We start from the raw sequence: 11,890 nt of genomic DNA on the forward strand, positions 1-11,890 counted from the left end.
AATTAATTTGGAAAATGTTCCATTTTATGCCCTTGAAGAACAGCTTGATTTTTAAAAACTTGTTATGCCTGGAATTTGTTTTGTCACAGAACCATCCCACACCCCCCTCCTTGTTTTTCATGCGCTTCCCGTCTTTGTTGTGGCTCCCACACTGGGAAAGGTTGATCTGGTCTTTCCGCACTGGCAGTGCAGTTGCAGAAGTTATCTCCCTCTGCTTTAACAGTTCCTAACCAAACCCCTGCCATAGCAAAAACTCTGCCCACCTCAGTTTATTGCCCTTGTTACAGGCAACTTCTGGCTTTCTGTTTATGTTTCCTGAGGCCAATTTCTTGGTTTTCTTCTCTTTTTGCTGAGTGATCTCATCCACTCAAATGGTCTCAACCACTCACCCACCTTCTGAGGATTACTAAACCATTATCTGCAATCCATACCTGCCTCCTGAGCTGAGAATCCTTATATTGAGGAGGCTAGGATATCTACCTAGTTTTCTCACACACAACTCATGCTAAGTATTTCTGCTTTGTTGATTTATTTACTATGTAAATAGTATGAACACTCACCCAGCTACCTGCCTTACTTTACTGGGAAATATTTCCTAACTCAGTAGGAAATGTAAACTGAAGTATTTAGGCACAAAAATGTGCAATGTCTGGAACTTACACTAGTTGATTCACAATAAAACATACAGATGAATATATAGATGGACACATGAAGAACAAAGAAAAAGGGATTAAAAGCCAATGATGAGTGGATCTAGGTTAAAGGCTTGTGGGAGGTTTTTGTACTCTTCTGGAAGCCTTTCTGTATGTGTGAAATTTTGTCAAAACAAAATTTTACAAAAGTAAACTTTAAAAAAAAAAACCTGGATTCAATGAAAAAATAAATGAAAGAAGAGATGTTAAAAATAATGAACTGAGATGACCAGGAAGCTGGCAGTAGTTAAGTAAAGAATAAAATGAACCCAAACATACCTAAACAGAATATATTACTATATCATAATTTCTGTTTCTTGTTATATGTGGTCTAATCAGTCTGAAATAACTTTACAAATTTTTCAGAAATAAAAAATATTCTCTAAAAGGTATCGCTACACTAACAGGCCACTCTGGGAAATCTCCAGCGTTCCCACAGGAGAGGCTGGCACAAAGAATGGTAGGGTTGAGGCTGTGCCTTCCATAATGGTATTTTCTGGTCACAGTAAACACAAATATTTTTATTGTCATGTAGGGACATGAGACATAATGTTGTGCTCCCACAAGGCAGGAAGTTAAGCTAAGACTCCTAAGCAAAGCCCTTGAAAGCTACAGCCTCACTAAAATAAAGGACAAGGAAGATAAAACACACAAGTGGCAAAGAGAGATAACAAGAGAAACTGTACAAACCTACAAGTTAGTATGAAATAAATCTGTCCTGAGAAGCACAGCCAGTGACCTGCTCACACATGAATTTGTGAGTTCAGCTGATATTTCCATCATAACCTAGAAGCCATCATGGCAAGAAATGAGAAAAATAAGGAAGTTCTTAGTCTGTGATAATATTAAGGAGCATGGCAAAGGCACATAAAAATTCTCTGTGAAGAAAGACTCTATTCATCCAGTGCTTTCATAGATAAATTCCTATCAAGTGAAAGTGCAAAATTCAAAATTAAAAAACATAGGAAGCAAAAAAACATTGTGAATGAGAGAAGAAACAATATATAGTATAATTAGATTCCACCAAACAAATATAAATATTTTAGGCAAAGAATCAAAATAAGTTTGTTATAAATTATTAAAGAAATAAAATAATTAATTGAAAATATAAAAAAGGAAGACTCTATAAAATGCCAGATAGATTCAAATCCCCATACCAGCCAGCTGCCAAAAAAAAGAAAAAAGTCAGATAGATTGGAAAATAATCATAAGAACTTACTTCGACAAATACAAAAAGACTATCAGTGAAATGAAAAACTCAAAGGCCAAAAGAAATACCAGATTAGACATTGATATTAGAGATGTGGAGAAATAAGCTAGCAGATCAATCCAAAATTCTCTACAATAAATCATGGACAGGGGCCGGCCCGGTGGCGCACTGCTACAGTGCACCGCTTGGGAGCGCGGCGGCACTCCCGCTGAGGGTTCGGATCCCACATACAGACCGGTTCCCGCTCACTGGCTGAGCGAGGTGCGGGCGCAACACCGAGGGTTGCGATCCCGTTGCCGGTCCCGGTCCGGTACGGGCGTGACACTGAGGGTTGCGATCCATTGCCGGACACGAAAAAAGACAAAAAGGAAAAAAAATTAAAAATTAAAAAATTAAATCATGGACAAACAAAACACATATCACAAGTTAAAGTGAAGTTAAGAAACATGGAGAACAGAATAAGAAATTCTAATAAATAATTAATCATAGTTATAGAAATAGAGAAGGGTTGGGGAGATGAACTATCAGACGAATAATGTTTGATAATTTTTTAGACTTAAAAAAGATGACCTTCAGATTCAGAAAAACAAGGTCTTAATAAAAATAAATGAAAATAAAATTCCACTCATACTATTTCATAATGACACTATAGGAAACCAAAAGCAGAAAAAACATATTAAAAACAAATAGTAAAAAACTCCAAATAATCTACAAAACAACTTAAGCTCTAAAAATCCACACTAAAGCACTGCTCACCCTGTGAAGCAATATCTTCAAAATACTGAGAGAAAATAATTGTTAACTAAGAATTATATGTCTGGCTAAATTATTAAACAAGAATGAGGCTGAAATAAAAGCCTTTTCAAATTAAGAACACACACACACACACACACACACACACACACAAAACTGAGGAAGCTGAAGGAACATCCGAAAAATGTACTTCAAGAAGTATTTTGAAATTAGAAGAAATGACTGAGGTTTAAAACAAAATACAATGCAAATAAATTGCAAAACAGGCAGATGAATCTAAACAAATATTTCATGTATTAACTTTTAATTGTAATGATGAAAACTTTGTGGGAGAAAAAAAACAAAAAATGTGAACACAAGTAATAAGTAAGATGGATGAGGTGGTCAAAGTAGATGGTTCTAAGTTCTTAATGTGGTTTGGAAATAAACTAGGTATTTGATTAGCTTTAGAGTCACTTTATTTAAAGTATGAATGTTAACATTTTAAGGATAACCACAGAAATAAAATAAAAAGAATAAACTTTACAACTTCAGAGGTAATTGAGAGAAGAAACTGAAATTTTAGGGAAAAATATGTGCAAACACATAATTAAAACTGACTTGCTCCCAAAGAAAACAAATTAGAAGAAAACCAGAACATGGAAAGAGCAGGATAAACAGAAAGAAGAAAATAGAAAGAAATCTGATTAGATCAATAAGAATATAGGTGAGCAAAATTATATAAATCACATAGATCAGCATATTGACTTTTTTAAAAATCAGCCATATATTTTTTTCTAAGAATCAATCTAAAAGGCAAAACACAGAGCAGCTGAAAATAAAGGGATAGAAAAAATTAAACCAAGTTTCTTTGTCTATTTTGTGCTGCTATAACATAATACCACAGACTGGGTAATTTATAATGAAAAGATATTTATTTCTCACAGTTCTAGAGGCTGGGAAGTCCAAGATCAAGGTGACAGCATCTGGCAAGGGCCTTCTTGCTGAGTCATCACATGGGAGAAGGTGGAAGAGGAAAAGACAAAAAGGAGCCAGACAAGAAATCTCCTAATGGCATTAATCTTACCCATTAGAGCAGAACCTTCATGGCCAATTCACCTCTTAAAGTTTTCACCTCTTAATATTGTCACAATAGCAGTTAAATTTTAACATGAGATTTGGAGGGAATGAACATTTAAACCACAGCACCAGGTCTAACCAAACCAAAGGAAATATTAAGCAAAGAAAAGTTGTGTCAATTTAAGACAAAGTAGATTTTAAGGCAAAATAATTAAGAATAAAAATATCAGGAAAATTATATTTTTATATATAGGTTACATATTCATGTCTCTACATCAGAGCCTTATGATGTAAAGGGAAAAAAATCCTGACAATTACAGTGGGATATAAAAAATGCATTATTATTGTGGCGGATCATCAAGATAACTTGTTTCAATAGATGAGGTATAAATATATGAAATATTTAAAAGGATAGAGAATGCTTAATATTGCAATTATAAAACACCTTGATTTAAAAAACATATACAGAATATTTTGCCCTAAAACATTTACTACTATTGGAAAACTTATGTATATTTATTATGTTATCTAGACCATATGACAAATCACAATGATCTTCACAGACTATTTCTTCTGATGCCAGTGCAATTAAATTATAATTTATTTAAAGAAATAATGCATATGTTAAGAAATTTCAAAACAAACTTTTATAGAACACATACCTCAGAAAAGAGTATAATAAAAATTAGACTGTATTTAGAAATAGATGATAAAAACACTATTTTTAAAAAAGAACTATAGAGATGTACTTAGTAGTATTACTTAACACAAGATGTTAGAAAAACAACAAATGGATAAACTTGAGTAAAAAAAGGACAATTACAAAATACAAGCAAATATTAATAAAATAAATAACAAATGCACTGTTTTTAAAAAAGCACAAAAATTCAAGAAGCTAGTTACTTGAAAAAATATTAATAAAATAGAAAATATCTGGCAAGACAGATAAAGTAAAAAGTTTTTAAAAACCATTAATTTACAAGGTTTAAAAAAATTACAAGAAATAGTGTGCAGAAATAAATTAGAAAAAAAATGAAGAGGACAATGTCCTGGGTTGGGGGACCTATAACATTAAAAGTAACTCAAAATTAGAAGTGGGACAAACTGTACAGAAGTACAACTGTAAGAAAATAGAGTCAGTATTTAAAATTTTACCAAAAAACAAACGAAAACAAAACCAAAAGACCTTCAGACTCAGACAGTATTAGACAAACCTTTTAACAATAATTCAAGGAACAGATATTCTAAATTTTAGAAATTGAAGATCTAGAAAGTGGTTTGAAACAGGGACAAGGACATTGTAAGAAAGGAATATTATAGACTAATCTGACTGCTGACCGTAGAAGCAAAAAAAAAAAAAAAAAAAAAAAAAGTATATTTGCAAACTAATCCAGTGTTGCATCCAAAAAATAATACATCAAGAACACGCTGGGTTTATACCAAGAATGCAAGGGTGATAAACATTATAAAATGTACTAATGAGATTCTAAAATGCAGATTGAAAACAATTACCTTAAGATATACAATAAATGCATTTGATTAAATTTAATACACGTTCAAAATATAGCTACACTAAAATGTATAAAGTGCAGAAAATTTTCTTATTTTAATGAAAGGTAAAAACTTACAAAAATCCCATATTTGATTACTTAAAGACAAAAGAATTTTCTTTAAAGGCAAGAGTAAGAACAAAATGCCCATTCTCAGTACATGTTTTTGGTTATTTCTGGGTGTCCAAGACAGCGCTGTGAAGCAAGAATAAAGAAGTAAAGAGTAAGGACTTGAACAGTCAATATTTTTGTATGCATAGAAAACCCTAGAGAAACTAGAGCTAAATTATTGGAATTAATAAGAAAATTCAGAAGATTGTTAGATATAAAATCAATATATAAAAATGGATTACATTCCAATAAACCATCAACATACAGTTAGAAAATCTAATTATAAATAAATATCATTTACAAAGAACAACAAAACTCTATACTGTTGAGGATTAAATCTACCAAGAGATGTGCAATAACTTCATGGGTAAAGATATGGAACATTATTAAAAGGCATAAAATAAGAGCTAACAAAATGTAGAGATTGCATGCCATTGGTAGAAAGACTTGGATGTCAAGATTTGTTATAAAATTAAAGTGACTAAGAGTGTGATGTTAGTACAGGATTAGAAAGATAAATAGAGCACCCCAAAACTGACTCACACACACACACACACACACACACACGAGGGTGCTTCAAAAAGTTTGTGGAAAAATGGAATTGAAAGATAATACAAATCTCTCCATGAACTTTTTGCAGTACCCTTGTACATAAAATTAGCATATGGCAAAGTCAGCTTTGCAAGGGAGTGGAGAAATGCTGACATATTTAGTAAAGATTATAAAAAATCTAGTTATCCAAAAATTAGAATTAAAATACTATATTACACCTTATATAAAAACCAATGCTTAGTGCAATATAAATATAAAGATCAGAAATAAAACATTAAAAATATGCTAGAGAGGTGTAAGCTTAAGCCCACAGAAAGTTTACTGCTCTGGGATATGCCACCGTCATAAGCAACTAGAAAATGTGACTAAATAATATATGTGGCAAAAGGGAGCACAGAACTCTGATCCTAACCGAAGGGAACAAAGTCATCCCCATCATTAATTTCCAGATCTTTCATCAGGGAGGGGAAGCGCAAGCAGGACACCGTACTCTCACTGAATTGATGAGACAGGGATTGTGTGTGAAGGATGCAGAGGGGACTGAAATTTACAGGGCAGAATATCAGAGTAGAGGGAGAAAGTAACCCTTGAGTTTTTAGATGAATACTCCTCTGCTCATGTGAGAACTGAAATTCCACAAGGTTAGGAAGAGAATTACTGCTAGATTTAAAACAATTACCTGGTAGTTGTAAGCTGAAAAATCCCCACATGGAGGTAATTATGTACCAGCCAGTATGGAGTCATCTTGTTGACTACACAGGAAATTTTTGTAAGTCCCCAGAAAATTAGTAAGGATGTAGAAATCACCCAAAAAGAATTGGAGATAAAATAGCCCTAGAGTAAAGGCTTTTTCAGATATGTCCAAAACACATGTAAAACCAAGCTGCTGAAGGATCAAACTGACCCACAAACAGGATAAGAGGCTGCTTCTATGCCTGCCCAAGTCCACCAGGCTTTCAAACAATAAAACAATATTTAGAACTCAAAGTCATAAAGTACACAATACCTAAAATTCAATCAAAAATTACTAGAAAAGATAAAAAACAGGAAACTGGGTTCCACTCATCACCAGAAAAATTAATAGTAATAAGTAATAGAAACAGACCCAGCAACAAAAGAGATTGTGGAATCAGCACACTAGGTCTTTAAAATCCTATTCATAACATGTACAGAAATGAGAAACATAATAAGAAAAAAAATTGGAGATATAAAGAAGAAATTCATGTAACTTTCAGAGATAAACACTTTTTTATTGAAACATCATTATTGTACATATCTGTGGGGTACAGTACTGAACATCAATACCTGTGTGCAACATGTGATGCTCAAATCAGGATAATTACTGTATTCAGCATTGTGAAATGTAATCATTTTTGTGAGCGTGAGGCTCTTTACCAATTCCCCACTAATCCTCCATCCCCTCCCTGACATTTCCCATTTCTGATAACCTCAGTTCTGTTTTCTACTTTTGAAAGCTCAGTGAATGGTTATGGTTGTATCTTCCTTTTTTATTTGTTTGCTTATTTTTTTAGCTCCCACTCATGAGTGAGGAAATACAGTATTTCTCCATCTTATTTCACTTGACATAATTTTCTCTAATTTCATCCATATTCCAGCAAATGGCACAGTATCATTTTTTTTTTATGGCAGAATAGTATTCCATGGTGTATATATACTACATTTTCCTTATTCAGTCTTCCGTCAATGAGCATTTAGGTTGGTTTCAAATCTGGCTATTGTAAGCAGAGCTGCGATGAACATGGGGGTATAGGTGTCCCTTCAACATGATGATTTCTGCTCCTTTGGATATATACCCAGCAGTAGGATTGCTGGATCATATGGCAGTCCTATCTGTAGCTGTCTGAGGAATCTCCATACTGTTTTGCATAATAAATGCACCAATTTACAGTTCCACCAACAGTGGAACATCCCCACCAGCATTTGTTATTCACTGTCTTTTATTATAATAGCGAGTCTAATTGGGGTGAGATGATATCTCAATGTTGTTTTGATTTGCATTTCCCTGATGCTTAGTGATGTTGAGCATCTTTTCATGTGTCTGTTGGTCATTCTATATCTTTCTTTGAGAAATGCCTATTTGGCTCCTTTGCCCATTTTTTAATCAGGTTACTTGATTTTCTACTATGAAGTTGTTTGAGTTCCTTCTATATTCTGGATATTAATTCCTTGCTGGATGCATAGTTCACAAATAATTTCTCCCTTTCTGTAGGTTGTCTTTTCCTCTGTTAATTGTTTCTTTACTGTCCAATAGCTCTCTCATTTGATATAACCCCATTTGTTTATTTTTTCCTTTTGTTGCCTGTGCTTTTGGGGTCTTAAAATAAAGTCTTTGCACAGTCTTACTTCCCAAAGTGTTTCCCCTATGTTTTCTTTTAGAAGTTTTGTAGTTTCAAGTCTTACATTTAAGTCTTTAATTCATTTTGAGTTGATTTTGGTATATGCAAGAGGTACAGATTTAGTTTTATTCTTCTACACATGGATGTCCAGTTTTCCCAGCTGCACTTATTGAAGAGGCAGTCTTTTCTCCAATGCATGTTGTTGGTGCCTTTGTCAAAGATCAGTTGTTTGTAAGTATGTGGGTGGGTTTCTGGGTTTTCTATTCTGTTCCATGGATCCGTGTGACTGTTTTATGCCTGTATCATGCTCTCTTGCTTACTACTGTTTTGTAGTATAATTTGAAGCAGTGTAATGCCTACAGATTTATTTTTTTGCTCCAGATAGCTTTGGCTATTCAGGGTCTTTTGTTGTTCCACATAAGTGTTAGGATTATTTTTTTCTAGTTCTGAGAAGAATGTCATTGATATTTTGATGGGGATTGCATTGAATATGTAGGTCATTTGGGGTAGTACGAGCATTTTTCAGAAGGTTAATTCTCTTTTTTTTTTTTTTTGTCTTTTTGTCTTTTTCCGTGTCCAGCAACGGATCGCAACCCTCAGTGTTGCCCCTGTACCGGACCGGGGACCGGCAACGGGATTACAACCCTCGGTGTTGCTCCCGCGCCTCGCTCAGCCAGTGAGCGGGAACCAGTCTGTATGTGGGATCCGAACCCTCGGGCAGGAGTGCCACCACGCTTCCCAAGCCGCGCACTATCCAGTGCGCCACTGGGCCGGCCCCAGAAGGTTAATTCTTACAATCCAAGAGCATGACATGTCTTTCCTATCTTTGGTGTCCTCTTTAATTTCTTACAGCAGTGATATGTAGTTCTCATTGTAGAGATCTTTCACCTCCTTAGTTAAATTTATTCCTAGGTATTTTATTTTCTGTGTGACTGCTGTAAATTGGCTTGCTTATTTGATTTCTCTTTTTGCTAGTTTGCTATTAGAGTATAAAAATGCTACTGATTTTTGTGTTTTGATTTTATATCCTGCAACTTTGCTGAATTGTTTATCAGCTCTAAAAGATTTTTATTGCTTGATTTTGTTTTTTGGTAGGGGATTTAGGTATTTCTATATATAGGATGATGTCATCTGTAAACAGAAACAGATTTGCCTCATCTTTTCCAACTGGATGCCCTTTATTTCTTTCTCTTCCCAGTGGTCAGAAAAGATACTTGAATTGATTTCGTTTTTTTTTTTTAATTTGAGACTTGATTTGTCACCTAACATGTGGTCTATCCTGGGGAATGTTCCACGTAATGATGAGAATAATGTATTTTCCGTAATTGTTGGATGAAATGTTCTGTAGATATCTGCCAGGTTCAATTGGTCTAAAGTTTAGTTCAAATCTTATGTTTCTCTTTTGATTTGTTGCCTAGATGATCTGCCCAATGTTGAGAGATGGGTGTTCAGGTCCCCAACTATTATTATATTGGGGTCTTTCCCTTTCTTTATGTTTAATAGTGTTTGCTTTATATATATGGGTTCTCCAGTGTTCAGTGCATATATATTTATTATCATTATATATTGTTGCTGGATATATCCCTTTATCATTATATAATGAACTTCTTTGTCTCTTTCTATAGTTTTTGGTTTAAAGCCTGTTATATCTGATATAAGAATAATTCCTCCTTGTTTTCCATTTGTATGGTATATCTTTTTCCATTCCTTCAGTATTTGTCTGTGAGTGTCTTTACAAGGAAGGTGAGTCTCTTGTAGACAGCATATAGTTGGGTCTCGCTTTTTAATCCAATCAGTCAGTCTGTGTCTTTTGAGTGGGGAGTTTAATCCATGTGCATTTAGGGTTGAAAGGTATTGTCATACTCCTGGAATTTTATCGATTTTTGTTTGGATGTCTAAAATATCTTTTGTTCCTTTCTTCTCCTTTTACTGTCTGTCTTTGGTGTTTGTTGGTTTTTTGAGGTGGTAAGATAAAGTTTTTTTTATCTTTCTCACTTGCTGTTTTGTTCTGCCATGGGTTTTGTTCTTTCTTGTGTATTCACAATAGTGATCATTGTTTTTCAGATTCCAAATGCAGGACTCCCTGGAGGATTTCTTTTAGAGCTGGTCGTGTGATGGTGAATTCTCATAGTTTTTGTTTGTCTGGGAAATACATTATTTCAGCTCCATTTCTGAAGGATAGCCTTGATGGGTATAGTATTCTTGGCTGACAGGTTTTTTTTTTTTTTTTCTTTTAGTATTTTGAATATATCATCTCATTCTCTTCTGGCCTGTAGAGTTTCTATTGAGAAGTCTGCTGTTAGTCTGATGGGGATTGCCTTGTAAGTTACCTGATGGCTTTTCTCTTGCTGTTTTTATGATTCTCTCTTTGTCTTTGAGCTTTGCCAGTTTGGCTATAACGTGGATCAGAGAGGATGTTTTTGAGTATAATTTGTTTGGTGATCTTTGAGTCCCCTTGATCTGAAGGCCCATATCTCTCCCTAGGCATGGGAAGTTTTTTGCTGTTATATCATTGAATACATTTTCAATGCCTTTTCCTTTCGTGACACCCATGATTAGGATATTCGTGCACTTAATGCTGTCTGCTAGTCTCTTAGATTTTCTTCATTTTATCACATTCTTTTTTCTTTTCCTTTTTTGTCCACCTGTGTTATTTTTAAAAGACTGTCTTCAGGATCAGAAATTCTTTCTTCTGCTTTCTCTAGGCTGCTGCTTAAGCTCTTGGTTGTGTTTTATATTTTGTTGAATGAATCCTTCTGATCCAGGAGTTCTGCTACATTTTTTTTTAAGGTATTAATCTCTTTGCAAATTTCCTCCTTCATATCCTGGACACTTTTTCTCATTTCACTGTGTTGTATAACTGAGTGTTCTTTCATCTCATTGGGTTTCCTTAAGATTTTTTCTCAGAATTCCTTTTTCATCTTTTTAAGGGTTTCCTGCTCTATGGGATCTGGTACTTGAGAATTACTGCATTCCTTTGGTGGTGTCTTATTTTCTTTTTTTTTTTTTAAGTTTCTAGTATCTCTGCATTGATATCTGGTAGAGCAGGTGCTTCTTCTATACTGTGGAGTGAGCTTTGAGGAGAGAGACTTCCTCTCGTAGATGTGTTTTATATTAACCATTGAGTAGGATATTTTAGTGTCAGTTCCAGATAGATGCAGTAGTGTAGTCTCCATATAGGTATTTGGTTCATATTCAATGTTGGAGTTGTGTGTGAGTGCCTCTGTGGCCTAGGCACTGGGGAACTTAGTAATTCCTTGCTGAGGTAGTGACACTGTGTTGGGTTGCCGAGAATGTGGGCAAGCTTTCAAGTTTAGGGGAGAAGCACTTGGTGCCTGTCACTCTTTGGCTGGGTGGATGACCCTGTTCAGGCTTGTTGGCACCCCAACTAGTATCCCATAACCCTGATGGGTGCACTGGGGTTTAACTGGATCTCCTCAGTTTGAATGGGTGACCCTGGGTGGAGTTTCTCTATCTTCTGTCCTGTAGGCAGAAGCCTCTCCTAGGTCTTTGCTTCCCCCAGTTGGGGGATAGGTTGGTTGTGGCTGAGGATTTTCTTCTTTGTGGACTCTTTGGGGTATCTGCCTGTGTCTCTCCCAAAATCAA

This window comes from Galeopterus variegatus, unplaced genomic scaffold (genome assembly GCF_000696425.1).
Source record: "Galeopterus variegatus unplaced genomic scaffold, G_variegatus-3.0.2 Scaffold820, whole genome shotgun sequence".
In the NCBI taxonomy this organism is placed as follows: domain Eukaryota; kingdom Metazoa; phylum Chordata; class Mammalia; order Dermoptera; family Cynocephalidae; genus Galeopterus; species Galeopterus variegatus.